The sequence below is a fragment of the Pipistrellus hanaki genome, assembly GCF_964339955.1.
Source record: "Pipistrellus hanaki genome assembly, chromosome: 14".
Taxonomy (NCBI): domain Eukaryota; kingdom Metazoa; phylum Chordata; class Mammalia; order Chiroptera; family Vespertilionidae; genus Pipistrellus; species Pipistrellus hanaki.
Window position 1 is genome coordinate 23,100,626 of NC_140516.1, and position 18,339 is coordinate 23,118,964.

At 36.9% G+C, this 18,339-nt stretch overlaps 1 pseudogene across 1 annotated transcript; it reads left to right on the top strand.

Annotated features, from left to right (window-relative positions):
- Positions 1-9,049: 9,049 nt before the first annotated feature.
- On the top strand, positions 9,050-17,666 carry LOC311632648 (large ribosomal subunit protein eL32-like; annotated as a pseudogene). Its single transcript has 3 exons — positions 9,050-9,075; positions 9,234-9,618; positions 17,462-17,666. The product of its transcript is annotated as a large ribosomal subunit protein eL32-like (transcript).
- Positions 17,667-18,339: the final 673 nt, after the last annotated feature.

The window sequence follows — 18,339 nt, forward strand, 5'->3', positions numbered from 1 at the left end:
GATGTAGGTGAAAGGGAAGGCAAAACAAGTTTTCTGACTTTTCTGAGCATCTTGTATTGATGTGATGATGTTTGCAGGTTTTATACATATGTGTTGTATTTTATTTTATTAGGATTATTTTATTTCATTATTATTTCATTATCTTTTACTACATTGACTTATTGGAATTAAGTTATAATTGATAGAAGCTCTGGTTTCTTTTGCTCCCCCTACATGCCTTTCATCTGTACATGCACACACACTCACACATCTTTAAAATAACCATGAATGATCTGCAAACTACTTCTCATCCTGTTTTCCATTTCAGTCTCATTAAAATTTCCAAAATCTACTCTAGAGTTCAAGTTTTCTCAAAGATCAGTGCAGACTTCACTTACCATTGGGTTTTGTTTATCTATCCTTCAAGAAGCTAATTTAAATTTCTCCCTGCGCAGTAATATGGTAAGTCACTACTCTATGTCAATATTTGCTTTGAGTTCTTTTCCACTTGATGGAGTTCGTGAAATGTGTAAAGCATTTTCCTGGTTCTTCAAGAGTGAGTTATATATGTATGTAAAAACAAAAAGGAAATGAGTGTAAACTTTCCAAAGGCCTTTCTAAAATGAATGATCATTTTATTATTTTCTCAGATAAAATTAACTCAGTCACTTGAAAGAATTACAACACTCATATTTAATGCAAAGTATTGAGATGAGAGAATGAAATATATCTGTATTTATAATTCATCATAAAATTTTATATTCAATTTTCACTTTGCCAAAATGCATTCATCACTGTATTTCAGAAAACTAGGGGAATTCTTAATACCTCATGAATAAAAACCTGAGGTGAAAGAATTCCCTCTGGTAGCAGTTTTATTTTAATACAAGTTGTATCTTCAATTTTTTTTTGATGCAGGCAAAACTCCCAATGAAAAAGTTTAAATGTTGCAATGTCCTCTTACTATTTAAAATATAAGAGCAGTAACTCACTAGACTTAAAAACATAGCTACAACAGCAACCTCCCACCTCTGAGCCCATCAACTTTAGGGGCTGCCTGTAGGATGACAGGAGTTGGCCAGTGAAAGAATAACATTTCTGAGAGTTCATTTTACTCTTGAGTCGCTTTTGCATGAAATGATAGCATTCCTTTTGGGGACGGGCCTCAATGCATCTTTCTGTAAATTACCATATATCCGTCTTGATTCAATAGACTATAAAATATAGGTGCTTGTTATTGGCAAGAATTTAGGGGATTTTTACAAAGGAAAATAATGCTCTGCGGCAGAACATTTTAAAAGAATTAAGAGTTATGGGGCTACAAGGAGAAACTTACCACTTCTTCCCTTGAAAAACCCTTTCCTTTATGATCTTTTCCAGCTCTCCCACTTACAGCCTTCTAATTCTGTTGAAGAATAGTTGTAAAAATAATTTCAACTCAGACTACTTGATTCAACTCACATAATTAATTTAACATAGCTCCAGGTTTCTTTTTCCTTAAACCACACTTTCCCCCTAATTGCCTGACTTTCTAATAAGAATTGGAATCTTCCATTGAGTTCTCTCAGAGCCTGGTTTCATCTGTATTATAATATTGAATACTGGAATATTGGATTGCACTTTAACTTATTTTACATTAAATTTTCTTGAATATGGTTCCTATCTGATATTTCATTCCTTTAATAGCTAGGAAACCATGGAGACAATAGGATAGAATGCTTTGGTATAATCAAGAGTATTTGTCTCTATCCTTAACTGTAATAAACACATCTCTCTGAAAGAAAATTGTATATCTAAAGCACAATTGTGTGTTTTTAAAGTTTTTTTATTACTGTGTTTACTTTAGATGTTGTTTAAAGGGTTCCAAATGGAAAGTGGGCTGGCTGTTTAAGGAAACTGTGGCAGAAATCCACCCATAAATTCACACATACACACAGGCAAATACAAATAGAGGCTCAACAAAGAACCATTTAGTGCAAATGAGGTCTTAATAAGGTATAAATATGAATTCAGTTTGGAAATAAAAAATGGTAGTGTGGTTTCCCAGAGGAAAATACTGCCCACTGGAAAAAGATCACCAGGAAAGTCACACCGCTGACCAAAATATTTTCTACTTTCCTTTTTTCCTCCCTCTTGCCATAAAGGAGAAAAAAAGCAAGTGGAAATTAAATAAAAAATAAATAAGTCTGGGGACCTAAGATTGAGACAGAAATGAAAATTAGAATCTCCAGAACCAGATAATGATACAAAAAGTTAAAGTAAATATGATCATTACTCAGTATCTTCACTCTAGCAAACTGAACTTTAAGCAGTAAATTGCCTAGAGCTGTAAATAAAATGTGTGGCTATAAAGAAGATAACTTTAAAACTTTTCATTTATGAATGAAAAACAATGCTGAATTAGATGAAAAGTCACCAACAATGGAAAGATCCCCCAGCAAATCTAATCACTGATCCAATCACCCCAGAGAGAAATGGGGATCATGGGAATTCATGGGAATGGCCAACTTTACACAGCTTTTAATATTAGTTATGAAGGAAGTAGCTAATAATTAGAGGATCTGCATGCCAGCAAGAGTAGAAGTAAATATAGAATTTACCCTCTGATTCAGCAATTCCATTTCGGGGTATAGACCCCAAGTGTTCAAAATAGGTCTTCAAATAGAAACTTTTGTGCAATTATTTTTAGCAGCTCTATTCACAACATCCAAAAAGTAGAAACAACCCAAATTTCTATTAAGAGGTGAATGGATGAACAAAAAATTATATATTCATAAATGGAATATTATTCAGCCATTAAAAAGGAATGAACTTTGAAAACATGCCAAATGAAACAAGCCATGTATAAAGTCTACACAATATGTCCATACAATAAAGTACAGTACAGCTTTATAAATGAATGTTGAATATCTTATATAATAAAGAGGCGATATGCAAATTGACCATCACTGCAACACACAAGATGGCCACCCCCACGTGGTCATAGATGGCTACCCCATGTGGACACAAGATGGCTGCCACAAGATGGCTAGCAGGGGAGGGCAGTTGGGAGGGACTAGGCCTGCAAGGGAGGGCAGTTAGGGGCAATCGGTTCAGCAGGGGAGCAGTTAGGTGTCAATCAGACTGGCAGGGAAGTAGTTAGGGTGTGATCAAACTGGCAGGCAGAAGCAGTTAGGGGAAATTAGGTAGGAGACAGGTGAGCAGTTGCAAGTCAGCAATTCTGGATTGTGAGAAGGATTGCAGATTGGAGAGGGCACAGACTGGTCTGAGGACACTGCCACCCACTCCCCTTTTCCCCTCCCCGCCCCCCCACCCCCCCGCATGCATGAATTTTGTGCACTGGGCTACTAGTCTCTATACCACATATGTCAAACACAAGGCCCGCGGGCCAAATCCAGCCCGCCAGGCCTTGCAATGTGGCCCGCACCGCGCTGTCATCACTGCACTCCGCTGTCAGTTTATGACATTGTCAGTTTATGACTGTTCAGTAAACCATTCGGCCCGCGATTTAGGCTGGATTTTAGATTTTGGCCCCTTCTCTGATTGAGTTCGACACCCCTACTCTATGCAATGCTATGAAGTGGTACTAGTGAAAGTTAAAAAACAAACAACCATTATGAAGTTAAGTGAGTATACTATATTGAAGATTATATATCACTTTATTTTAAAAATAAAATTTAGTGTCTTAAAACAACAAATATTCATTATTTTCTTGTGTTCCTATGGGTTGACTGAGTGGTTCTTTTACTCTTTTTAAAAAATATTTTTATTGACTTCAGAGAGAAAGGGAGAGGAAGAGAAAGAGACATCAATGATGAGACAGAATCATTCATTGATCAGCTGACTCCTGCATGTCCCCCCACCCCTCCTCCTGGAGATGGAGCCTGTAACCCTGGCATGTGCCCTGACCAGGAGTCAAACCGTGACCTCCTGGTTCATAGGTTGATGCTCAACCATTGAGTCAAGTCAGCTGGGCAGTTCTTTTACTCTTTTCTGAGAAGTGTCATGGCAATGGGCAGCTCTCAGCATGGCTATCCTTGCTTGTGTGAGCACCAGCTAGGACAGTTCAAATCAAGAAAACTTAAGTTCAAACACTTTTTAGAAAGTGTGGTGTTTTTCTATTTTATTTTGTTTTGAATTAAAAAGCAAGGCTGATTTGAGTATTTGGGAATGTCAAAAGATTCAGGAGTCAAGTTGATGAAGCTGCCACTGGCCAAAGTTATGACAATTTATTAACCAATGTAGTAGATTAAACTACATAAAATATGTTTAGATCTATGATTTAATAATGATACTAATTTATGGTTGCAGAACATTGTAAATGTACTTAACGTTGCTTAATTTACACCTTAAATAGTAAATTTTATGATATGTGTATCTTATCGAAATAATAACAAAAAGCAGAAGTAGGGTCTTGTCAGCAGGAAGGGATGGCTAGCTCCCATATCTTTTTAGCTGGCTTTACACATGCCAGTGTGCAGATAAGAGTTTAATCAGTTCACTTTTCATTACTGGGCATCAGAACTGGACACTCACAGGTGGTCAGCAGAGATCCTGAGGGTATGAGGTCCCTAAGCCAACTACCCACCATCAGGAGAGAAAAGTAACTGGCAACTAGAAGCCACCTTAGAAAGTGGTAGAATAAAGGCAGGTTGGATAGGAATTGACCTTTGAGAGGCCTTCATAACTTATTAAATGAGACCATTTAAACAAAAAAATAAATTATTTGGACTCGAGGAAGGGCCTGAGATACTGTAGTTGGCAAATTTTCAAATATCTTTCCTGCCAAGATCAGGAATGGGTGTCTCAGAGTGAGATGAAGATAGTTACAGAAAATAAAAATACCACTTTTTTGTGCGCATCCGAGTACAGTACATGTTTCAGGTTTTAATGAGGTGGAAATCAGAAGCCACCCATGTACAATGCAGTGGTGTTTATAACCCATATCTTTTGTTTGAGTGACTTTATGTTTTGTTTATCTTAAAGAGATGAGGAGAGTGATGGGTATGTAAGAAGAGCTATATCAGTGATGACACTTGTGGTGGTAGAAAATGTTGCTCTTGAGCAAAAACCCATATGAAGTCAACACTCCATGATGTTTAGTTATTATAGTTCTACACTACATAATGAGAAAAACCACCACAATTGGGAAATTCCTTCAGGATAAAGACTTGTGTTAGAATCTAAAACTCTCAAGCTTTTAATTTCCACTTTCCCATTAAAACATTGTGTTTTTTTATGTTGAATTTTTTGATAATGTGAGACTTCCCATAGCACAAAGCTCTCTCAGAGTTCCTAAAATAGTTTAATTGATGACTATTTTTAAAATTGGGATATTTTACATGCATGCATGTGTACAGTTTTTGTGTCTTCTTAACATTTTTGCAGAGCTTGACATTGGGCTTGAGTTGCCGTGTGGCAACAATCAGACTGAGTCACCAGCTTGACAAATCCTTTCTTATTGTCTCTACAACAACAGTTTCACTTCCTTCATTTTAGTATCTTGACTAGTAGGTACTGGCATTCATACTCATTGCTATAGCCAAAGGGTGTTATTATAACCAATGAAGACGACTGCACTGGTGAATCATATGGTTTGGCTTAAGTTGCAAAATCCCAGAAATGTTCCATTTCTGGATGACTAACACCACTAGCTCCCTGGCTCAGAAGGACAAAAATCAGTAAGTGTACCATCACCCTTAAAAGAGAATCATTTAGTAACCAAGAGAGCATTGTATGCATTAGACTGTCAAGTGCAAAATGGTATCCGTATAATAGTATAAGGATTATTATAGTGCTATCATTAGCAAGCATTCTGGAGTTTAGCCAAAATATCTAGAAGACTATTTGATGCTGATGATAACTTTGGTACAGCAAATACAACCTATGAGACCCTAGATTAGCTAAAACCATACAGGGGGAACTGAAAAAGCCTGAGGACGTTTATTACACAAATAGCATTTGGAATCTCTACATTTGTGTTAGAGACCATGCAGCCTTTCTAGCACACACAATAGTAAAAACATTGATTTTAGAATATAGATTTTTTACTTTTAGTGCATAGATCTGTGTTTCTCAATAGCTGTACACACTTTTAGGAAAATGATGTCTTCAGTCCTTCTGGCATCTGCTCATTTTGTAGTTTAAGTGAGCTCTCATTTTCACACAAGATATAAATGAAACAGAGAGATGAAGAAACTGTTTGAAGGTCACACAGTGATTCATCGAAGAGAAAAAAATGAACTGTGCCTCTATTCCCACCCGTTTATATAATGACCAAATTTTTCACAGACACCAAGACCCAGTTAAGCTTTTCATTTTACAGGAATTGACTTAATAAAGGCTCAAGATAATCATTGAACTTTTCTTTTTTTCTGCATAGTTATCAATAGTTATGTAGACATTTGTAAAAGGTTATTCTTGATATGATGTAGGGATTGATTTTCTTTCAGACAATGCATCACTCAGAATTTTCAGTGGAATTCTTTTAAAGCTTGACTTTTATATTTTAATAAGATTATGGATAATCTCTTGAATAGTAATGCAGCATCCTTTATTCTTCGGTTTATGCTTTTTAATAGTTCAGTTTGAAACACTATCTTACTACATATTTTCTTCAGCTCTGTCAATAAGTACAAATAGTAAACAGTCTGTAGATCTCTCTTATTGGCCTGTTTTCTCTCTAAAAAGGATTAGTAAAAATAAAAGACAAAAACCATTTCATATTTGTTGTAAAATAAACTCACTCTGGGAGACATAGCTGAAGTTTTCTGCTACGTGTAGTGGAAAATAAGCAGAAATGAATTATTGCCAAAAGAGTAAATACAATGATGGCTGAATATATATATATATATATATATATATATATATATATATATACACGTATATATATATACATATATATATACATATATATATTTTAAACTAGTTTTCTAGGGAGCTTTTGTGTGAAAGCCTAACAGTGCACTCCAATACATTTACATCTTGGAATTTTAAAGGGTCTGTCTATCAGTGTGCTTTCTGAATGGGTTTTCAATTGCACAAATGGTTTCTATCACATGAAAAGCAATACTGTTTTTGAAAGGCAATATACTTATTGTGCTAACCACATGGGACTATCAGTGCCTATTGGCTACCAACAATTACCTTTGAAATGAAAAATATTGTTTGTATCAAAGAACTGTTTGAGTCTAAAGAAAAAGCTTTGCAGCCTGCCAATCATCCCCATATCCTGAGGATTATATTGTTGGTAGTTTATACAATTTACATGCAGAACTTCAAAATGACTCCGGTGAGTTATATAACCCCATGGGGTGTTTTCACTCTGTTTAGGTTGCACTTCCTGACACCAGATTACATCAGATTCTGTTTGTGGAACTGGGAATCAATGTCTTTCTATTTTTAGATATCTGAAGTCTGTCCAGCAAATGTTATCACTATATTGATTGTGATTGCAAGTGATTACTTGCAATATTTCTTTCCTTCTGATTTCAGAAATTCACCTTTATCTGTTCAGCTGGGGATTAAGGAAAAACAGTTATAAAACAGTTATAAGCATCTTCCCAGATTACTGGTTTGGAAAAGCAGCAAACAAAATAGTGTCACCTAGCACTAGAATAAATTTTGAGCATTACAAAATTTCCAGTAACCAAAACAACTTCTGAGATCTTTGTAAATCAGCATCTTAGAATTCTATTTTAACCTAGGCTTTTAATAAAAAGCTTTATCACTCATTTTTAGATCATCAGAGCCAGGCTATCATTTCAAAATTCATTCTTAAAAAAAAAAAAGAAAGAAAAAGAAAAAAGCACCTGATTTCTTTATAGTGTGTGATGCCATGGCAGGAAACAGCTCTGGAGACAAAAGACATGCCAGTATCATTAAACAATCCATATGTCTGCCTAATGCATGAGAGTGAGTGATTGTAAAGCTTGATATAAACAGATATGTTATTTGATAAATATATAATCAGATATTTAGTGAAGGTTTAAGTGTTACCAGACACTCATGGGGTCTTCTAGGCATATTTCCAAAGGAACTCTACTCTTAGCCTTGTCTGAAATTAATTTTTATTATTAACAGAAAGAGATTTTTTATTTTAATCAAAAACATACAGACTTTATATTTCAGAAATGAAAAAAACAAGAAGAGGTATAGGGGGAAATTATTGGAGAGATTTAGAGAATATTATTGCTCTCATTTATAAAGTAAAATATATTCTAGTTATAAATGTTCACTCTCAGAATATATCACACTGTACTACTTACGTGTGTAATGTGGTGGCTGTGAGTATATGGATATATTTATTTGAATATATTCATGACCACAAGTATGCATTATATATAGTAGACATACATGTTATATAGTATATATAGTATAATATATATGTAGAAGATATAGTAAATTTGTAGAAGAATCACCGTGTGGCCATAAAAATCCCCAACCCCTTTACTCTTTTTTTTTTTTAATATTTATTTATTTATTTATTTATTTATTTAAATTAAATTATTATCTGTGTACATATACCATTGCCCCCCCCATACATGCCCTCCCTCCCCAGAGTTTTGTGTCCATTGGTTGTACTTATATGCATGTATACAAATCCTTCCATTGATCTCTTATCTACCCCAGATCTCCCTACCCTCCCCGCTGTAATTTGACAGTCTGCTTGTTGCTTTACTGTCTCTATATCACCTGCCTTAAGTCCATATAAATTCCAAACCACAAAAATTGGTAAAGTCAAATAAATGAATATTTAGTCATTAGCCTAATGAGTGTTCAGGCTTTTGTTGTGTGCTATGACTAATAGAAGTCTAGAAGGGCATTAAAATGAGACAAATCAAATCCATTCATTTCATTTTTCCATGCAACAGAACAAGATTCTCATTGTTTGTAGTTTGCAGTGGAACACCTGGGTGATAGTAAAAGATAAGCATAATTTGAGAGTCAATGTGTTGAGCAGCTGAATTTTGCTGATTCTTAAAAGGATAGGAAATAAAGTAATGAAAGATATATATATTTATTTTTATTTTATTTTTTTTTTCAGCAAGCATGTGAAAGGTTGCCGATCATGGATGGCAGCGTGGTGGCTGGGAGGTAAATGTGGGTCAAGGTCTGAAGCAGAATCAACCAGGAGAGCAGGAATTAGCAGCAAATAGGTTAACTCTGAACCAGCATGCACAGAGCAGGAACAGAGTCTGTGTCACTCTTTTAATTGTGGCTTTTGTTGCCCTTCCTTGGCGTTGCCTATGGAGGAGGCAGCCATCTCCTACTCAGCATCAGGGCAACCTCAGACCCCTCATGAAGCACACAATTGTCAAAAAGAGGACCAGCAAGTTCTTCTAGAAACAGTCAGACCCCTATGTCAAAATTAAGTGTAACTGGCAGAAACACTGGTTGTGGGAGCAGCAAGAGAACAAAGCCACATACTGCCTGGTGGATTTTGGAAGTTCCTGGTCCACAATGTCAAGGAGCTTGAGGTGATGCTGATTTGCAACAGATCTTACTATGCTGAGCATGCTCACAACATCTCCTCAAAGTACCGCAAAACCAATGTGGAAAGAGCAGCCCAGCTGGCATCAGAGTCACCAATCCCAATGCCCGGTTGCACAACAACAACAAAATGAATAAACACGTTGTGTACACATTGTTTTGTGTTAATAAAACCGTAGAATCCTGTGAACAATGTTGGCTTTTATTTATTTATTTATTAGAGACCCAGTGCATGAAATTCTTGCACAGGTGGGGTCCCTAGTCCTGACCAGCTATTAGGACCCATAAGGTTTCCCTCCTCCCTAGCTTTCCACTTCCCCCACTCCTCCTTCCCTTGCTGCCTGCATCTTCCACCACCCACCCCAAGTTTCCTGTCCCAACTCAGGGCCTGATCAGGCAATCATGGCCTGCCAACACGGGTGGGGATGGGGGATGGGACCTGGGAAGTTGGCTGCTGGCCTCAAGAAAAAAGCGGGCTCTTGGGAAAGGGGCTGTGTCTGCCACCACTCACCCCCAGTTCCATGTCCAAGCCTGGGGGCCCAGCTCTGATCAGCCTAGGTGGTTGGCTGGCAGGCCCCATCGACTATCAGAATGTGCAGGGTAGGGGCAGCTCCTTCATTAAGTGTCTGCCCCTTGGTGGTCAGTGCACATCATAGCGACTGGTTGGTCCAATCATTCCATCATAACGGTCGCTCAGGCTTTTATATATATATACTAGAGGCCCACTGCACAAAATTTGTGCACTCAGAGGGGGTGGTCCCTCAGCCCGGACTGCATCCTCTTGCAGTCTGGGAACCCTAGGGGATGTCTGACTAATGGCTTAGGCCCGCTCCCCTATCATCAGTTGGACATCCTTAGTGCTGCTGTGGAGGTGGGAGAGACTTCCACCACTGCTACTGCACTTGCCAGCAATGAGCCTGGCTTGTGGCTGAGCAGCACCCACCCTGTTCCACCAGCGGACAGATCCTGCATTGAGCATCTATCCCCTGGTGGTCAGTGCATGTCATAGTGACCGCTCATTCTGCTGTTCAGTCAATTTGCATATTAGCTTTTATTGTATAGGATATAGACTAGGGGCCTGATGCACAAATTCTGCATGCGGGGAGGTGTCTCTCAATCTGGGAACCCTTGCTCCTAACTGCCCACCTGCTTGCTCCTCCCACCCACCTGCTTGTTCCTTATTGCTTGGCTCGCTGCTCCTTAGCGTTACTGTGGAGGCAGGAGAGACTCCTGCTACCGTCACTGCACTCACCAGCAGTGAACCCATTTTCTGGCTGAGTGGCACTCCTGCTGTGGGAGCACACTGACCACCAGGGGGCAGCTCCTCTGTTGAACATCTTCCCCCCCTGGTGGTCAGTGTAAATCATAGCAACCAGTTGTTCTGGTTGTCCAGTCACTCTGCCATAATGGTCATTGGCCTTTCATTATATAGATTTACTTATTTATTTATCGAGTAAATAATTAGGGCTTTTTAATTTTTTAAACAAATAAAGGTATCTACAAAAGCAACAGGGTCAAGACAATTCCTGTGGCAGAGGTGAAGGAAAAGACTGAGAATATCTCAATGTTCAAGGTGATGCATCAGCAGGGAAATTTGGCATTTGGTCAGGTTATTGGTAACCAAGTATATGACAAGTGTGAGAGAAACAGAGATGGACAAGAAAAATCAGGGAGATTAATCTAGATTTTAGAAACTTAAGTAAGGATGCTATATCCAAATGTGATAAGAAAGAAGACTGGACTACAAGAACATGACAACTCTCACTCCCATATTTTCTTGGCAAGAAAGATGTCTTAAGTGGAAGTAATGCAACCGCTGAACACAAAATATTTTATGTGCTTCCTGTTATGTCATGGACAAACACCCAAGCCTGTTTGGACTTATGGAGGAGACAAACAGATGTACCCAGAAAAAGTCTAAAAAAGAAGGATGTGAACAGGGGTATTATTGGTACAAAATAGATGGAAATAGAAAGAAATGAAAGGATAGGCTACAGGCATAAACTGATAAGAGTATAGACCAAGGGTGATAGTGAGAATGGAGTAGAAATGGAATGAAATCTAAACGTTATTGGCACTGAAATGTAACTCTATTAATAAAAAAATAAAAAAAAATGGTCACGAAGCAGGCTCCTCTCTATTTTATCATTTGCTACTTTCAACACCCTTGACATTTATTCTCACTAGGGTTGTCCTGGAAGTTATTACCCTGTTCTTTTCTCTTCTATTGCCTTGTTCTCTCATCCTGTTGTTGCTTAGGACCTGTGACAATCTCAGAGACACTGGCATTTTAACACCAGAATTGTCAAAGTTGCAGTGTCTGTATATCTCAACTGCTAGGAATACCTGACAAAATAATAGTTCCCAAGATCCTAAACATGAGTCAATGCCTTATAATTCTTCACATGGGGTAACATTAAAAATAAAAATGATACAGCTTTGTTTTTATTAGAAGGAAGGGAATGTTTCATGGAAGTGCCTCTTCTCCATTCTCCATCAATGTTGCTTGTTATGATGGCCAATAGGATCAAGAAACAGAATTTCTTTTCATGCTTTTCTCTATATATAGCATACTTTGAATAAAACCAGGAAATTCTGATACTGACTTTTAAAATATAAGCTTTTTCATTTAGTGTCACCTCAGAAATGTACTTTGAAGATATTCTCTCTCCCCTAACACCACTTACCCACCCTCCTCTCTCTAGCATTTATCAATTTCTTACAATGTTTCAGACCCTCTGTGGTATATAGGGAAAATTTTACTGAAATAGTTACAACTTAATATGAGTGCTATTAAAGATGAAAAATATGTGATACCTTAATCAATAAAGTAATTAAAAAAATAAAAAACAGATAGTGGGTGCTGTGGTTGGAGTTGGGGAGTGGAAGGCATATACCCCCCCTCCCAAAAAAAAAAATAAAAGCTTGTTTAAACTGAAGGTAATAGATAATAATGTAATAAAGTTGGTGTATTTGGAGAGAGAGAATCCCAGAAGACTTTCCAGGGCTAACATCATATATGATGTGTGAAAGTAAATTTATTCAAGGAACTAAAAGTTCAAATAGGACTAAGCCATTAGGGGAACTGGCAAGAAGACTGGAGGGACATGAGTTTGATCATGTGAGGATTGTTTGATCTCCATAAGTATATTATGTAATACATCATGGTTTTTTTTTTAATCCTCAACCACGGATATGTTTTTATTAATTTTAGAGAGAGAGGGAGAAGGAGAAGGGAAGGGGGAGAGAGAAACATTGATGTGTGAAAGAGAAAACATCAATCAGTTGCCTCCTGATTGAACCCTGATTGGAGATCAAACCCATAAACCAGGAACGTGCCCTGATCAGGAATTAAACACATAACCTTTTGATCTTTTGCTCCAACTGAACCATCTGGCCAGAGCTATGTAATATATAATTTTAAACAGAATAAAAGAGAAAAACTCAGTATGCTCATATCAGTAGATGTAGGAAATGTGCATTATATAACAGTTAATACTTAGAAAAATTTCTTAGCGCAGTGGAATAAGAAGGACACTTTATTAACTTCAGAAAGGGTTTCTCTCAAGAAACCTAAAGAAACATTCCATTTGACACTAAAAAACAAGAAGCATTTCTTGGCATATGCTGAGGGGTAGGAGAGGCTGGGAGAGGTAAAGGGGAAGAAAGGGAGACATATGTATTACTATTTATAATGCTTCAAACAATAAAAAACTTTTTAAAAAGTCAGAAACAATGTGCTATCACCACTTTTCTTTCACATTACAATGGCAATTGTAGCTAAGAAATTAAAAACAAAAAAGAAAAACAAAATAAGATGTAAGAACAAGAAAATAGTAGGGGCCATGCTTTTCTTAGAAAATTTCTTTTCTAGCTAATAAGCAATGTATTGGATTGTGATGGATTAATCCATCTCTTATATGAACTAAAAGGACTATCACAGCAAATATTTCAACCCACCAAACACCTCAGATGATACTATAACTTAAATGTAGCAATAGCTTTGTGTCAGTGAATTACTAACTAAAGTAAATGGTCCATGTTTGTCTTTCCTCTCTATGTTTTACTATCCAATCTGTCTTTAATTTCCTTGCCAGTTGCAGTTCAGTAGTTACTTGATGTATGCATGCAAACTATAAATGATTGTGGGAACATGCCTGTCAAGATTTTTTTAATAGTGTGCCCAGTATCTGATTAGCTATAATGACCACAACATTTTATTTTAAGAGTCTTTTAGGAGTTGCACACACACAAAAAAACTTTGTAAAAAATGTCTTCCCTTGGGATGTAAGAGAAAATCCTAAACAATGGTTTTAAATATTAACAGTCACCTTAAATAATAAAATATATTTCTCTAGGCATCACCAGAACTTTGGCCTCTAATTAGTTTGCTTCACCTTGTGTGCAGCAAACTCTGCTGGCATCTGTCACAGTGAGGCCAAACTTCACAGCAAACATTGTAAAACTTACATGTTACGTGTACTCTACATTTTACATAAATAACGTTTGGTTTATAAGAATTACATTATGAGAACAAATGTAGTATTATATGCGATTCATGGATTTATGTATTTCAACTCCTTGCTATTACTTATAAAATCTGTAATGTAAATAAGATTCACTTAACTTCTTTGAGCCTTAGTTTATCTGGTATTATATGCATAATAACTCTAATTTTACATGGACCTGGGGTGGATTAAATGACCCAAACCCAGTCAAGCCCACAGTGACTGCTACTTGGGGTTGAGAATGTGGTAGTCCCTTCCTTTCTTCCTTCTGTATATAACATCAAATTATAACTGATGCCATAGCATTAAAACCTTAGCATGCTTTCCAACCTCTAAGTTATCCCTTGATTTAAAGAGAAACAAAGCATGATACCCTAAACTAGGGTCACCCTTAGAAGGAAAAGCTCCAAACATAGAATTTTTGTAAGGTTAGGGATTGGGTCTCTCCCCCGCCCCTCATTATTGTGTTCTACAGTGAAAGCTTAGTAGAAATTTATTGAATAGATGAATGAATGAACAAACTATGAGGGATCTTAAATAGTATATATTACAACCACTTTATATTTTTATTGAGATAAAATTTACCACTTTAATAATTCATTTACTGTGTTAATTCCCCTGGTCCTCTCTGACCCTGGGAATCACTAATCTGCTTTCAGCCTCTATCAACCACCTTTTTTTTTTTTTAAATGAAAGTAAACTGAGGTCTAGAAATATCACATGACTTTCCATGTTACAGTCAGTAAACCTCAGATCAGGGGAGTCAATTCAAGTTTGCTTTTCTCTCCAGAGCATCACTGTGCATTGCTTTACATATAGACCATTTGAGCACCTTCTTCATTAAGAAGCATCAGTCATTTATCCCCTCCCATTTAAGGGCCCTATAAGATAATGATATTCATCCTGACTTTCTCTGCTGAAGTGGATGATCAAAGGAAGGCTCTCTGTTTTCAAAATGTGCCTCAGGAGTAACAAACACATTGCCCCTGTAACACACATTTCAAAGTGCATTAAAACCTTAACTTATTTCATTCTCAATACAACTGTGAGACAGGGACAAATTTCTCATTTCAGGTGAGGAAATTGTGGTACAAAAAATTAAAGTGATCCACCCATGATCACACAGCTAATAGATTAATACGCCAATGATATTCAGATCTAACAGGCTGTACCCTTTTGACTATTATTTAAATTTATATTTTAATTATTAATTTTATGGTAAATTTAATTAGAACTGAAATTCTATTCTGGAAAACTAGATTTAATTTTCAAAATGGGAAGGATTATAAGTAATATAGATTCAGAGAATGTGGAAATCAACAGTTAATCAATGTCCTATACTACAGGCTTTCTCAGAGCTTTTAATGATTCAATTGCCTTTAAAAGATTTAGAGTCTTTAATTGATTAATTATTAATTTCAGAGGAGAATCTATGATATAATATTTCTCAAACATATTTGAGCAAAAGAGTTTTTAAAACCAATTTACTGAGTTATAACTTACATGCAGTAATAAACTCAGTTTAAGTGAATAGTTCAATGAGTTTTGACCAATGGAGCCATGAACATGATCGCTTCCCAGAGAATTTCCTCACTCCTGGCCTCAGACAACAGCTATCTATTTTCAATCTCGACAGCTTTTCAAGAATCTCATATATGGAGTCATTCAGTATGCACTCTTTGGGTCTCTCTTCCTTCACTTGGCATGATTTTGGGATTCATCCATATTGCGGAATGTTACATCAGTAGTCCATTCCTTTTATTGGTGAGTGCCTTTTATTGCATTATATAAAAACACCGCAATGTATTTATCATTCACCTGTTAATGAATATTTTTGTTTCATTTTAATACAGCATCTTCCACTTTGGAACTCACTGACATGAATTCTGGCTAATGTAAAATTTTAGATAATCACAGGTGCTTTTGAAGAAGTAGAAATCATTGCAGTAATGGAGGTAACAGTTCTCTTGGTCATGCAACAGCTGTGCCATGGAAAGGAAAAAAAAGACATCAGGGGAGTACCTTTTTGTGGTATATGCCATTTTGTTGGGCACTTAGCATACCTTACCTCATGTAATCCTGGAATGATAAGAAGTCAATCTCAGGACCACGGTCAGAAAGTATTGGAGGAAAGAATTTGTGTGTGTGTGTGTGTGTGTGTGTGTGTGTGTGTGTGCGCGCGCGCGCGCGTGTGTGCGTGAAATACAAGAGATAAATAAAAGTAATCTTAATCTCTCTCTGGAGAAATTAAGCAGGATTTTGTGACAGAATATTAATCTAGCTTCAGTCTGTAGATTGATGGCAAGTGTTTTATTGAATGTAATTAATAAATATGAAGGATTAGATGTTGAGTCTGATATCTGTTGACCTTATAATTCTACAGAACTTATAGGCAATACAATGTCCCAGTATGTACTGATTCTGTGTCTTGTTTTCACAATTATCTTTGTAACCAGTCTTACCCAGTTACCATTCCAGAGAGCTGCTCTTCCCTATTACAGCACTAATAAATTAGAAGTTCCATAAGTGCCTTTGTTCAAATTCATTTTCTTCTTTCAGTTAATGAACAGCCATCTGCAGCTGCTCCTCAATCTTAATCCATCTGCACGGAGATGGCATTGTTATATACAGCATCCTATAAATATTGACAAGCTGACTGCGGATGGGGAGGGGGGGCATTTTATTATTATTATCCCTGATTAAGAGAGGGGCCAGATTGACAACACAAGGGCTCTGAGGTCCCTTCTCTTCTATAAATTGTCTGTTCACATAATTATATTTCTAGTAACAATATTACAGTGTGCATTACAATCATCATTGTGGTTGTTATTTGTTATTCACTTAGTACCACTTCTGTGTTCTGCAGTGTGTAAGGCACAGAATGCAGAAAGACAGTTCATACTAAAAAAGATTAAATAATTCTACTATAAAAAATAATTTTATCAACCTATGAAACTAAAAATAGATATGGTGTCTTATGCCGCATTTATATGGCATGAACCTCAGCAAAGGAGTTGAGTTGTACCATAGATATATTAATGCCCGCCCTTCTTTTTAAAAAATGTATTTTATGTATTTTTTACAGAGAGGAAGGAAGAGGGATAGAGAGCTAGAAACATCAATGAGAAAGAAACATCGACAAGCTGCCTCCTGCACACCCCCTACCAGGGATGTGCCCGCGACCAATATACATGGCCGTGGGGGAGACTGTGCTCCAGTGAACCAAGACAGATATTGCACAATCACAATTAAGGAACACAGTTGCTACTGTGCAGAAGAGCAGGGTGCTGTGGAACATGGAATGGGAGGATCCAGGGGGAAAAAGGCATTTAAGCAGTTGACTTGTAGTAAGTTGAATCAGGGCCTCAAAAAGATATAACCATGTCCTAATCCCCAGTACCTGTGAATGCTACCTACTTAGAAAAAGGGTGTTTTTAAATATAATAAGAATATTTAGATAACAAGATGCATTTGTATTATAGGGTGAGGCTTAAGTCCAATAAGAAATGTAGAAGATCTGAGACAGACAAAAGAGATGAAGATGTGGAAAAGATGAGGAGGGAAGGTGTAGCCATGGAGACAGAGATTGAAGTGATGTGGCCACAAGTCAAGAAATGCTTTCAGCTACCAGGAGCTGAAAAAGCAAAGAATGATGTCATCTACCTAAAACCTCCAGAGAGATTGTGACCTTGCTGCTGCTACCTTGATTTTGGACTTCTAACCTCCAGAACTATGAGAGAACAAAATTATGATGTTTAATCCTTTCAGTTTGTGGTAATTTGTTACAGCAGCTCTAAGACACTAATACATGATCAAAGTTCTATTTCTCCTCCAATTACCAGGCAAGGGGCTGAGAGGTGGGTAGAGAATAATTACACCTCCAGACAAATAGACCTCTGGTACTTGCTAATATACGTGACCTTATGTGGGACATCTTCTTAGAAGGATTTCTTGGGTTTAGGATCACTTATGGTAAACAAATCTATAATATGTGGACCTATGAGGCATGGGTCTCCAGAGAATGTAGATCTCTCTAGGTACAAATGGATATGTTTCATAACTTATGTGCAAATCTCACATGTAGACCACATTTAATATACTCTGTTAAAGCATGCATGCCTCGGGCAGGAAGATCTCTCCAACCTCCTTCTAATTTGTCTGTGATTCTGATAGCTCGCATTCTGGAAACTATTTGTAAATCTTGACCATCTGAAATCTAGTAAATCTGAAAGAGAGGCACTGTGAGAATTTTTTCTCAAAAAATTATGTGTAAGCTGACATCAGAAGAATGTAAAGTTATTATCCTACTAGAGGCCCAGTGCATAAAAAATTTGTGTACTGGGGTCAGGGGGGATCTCTC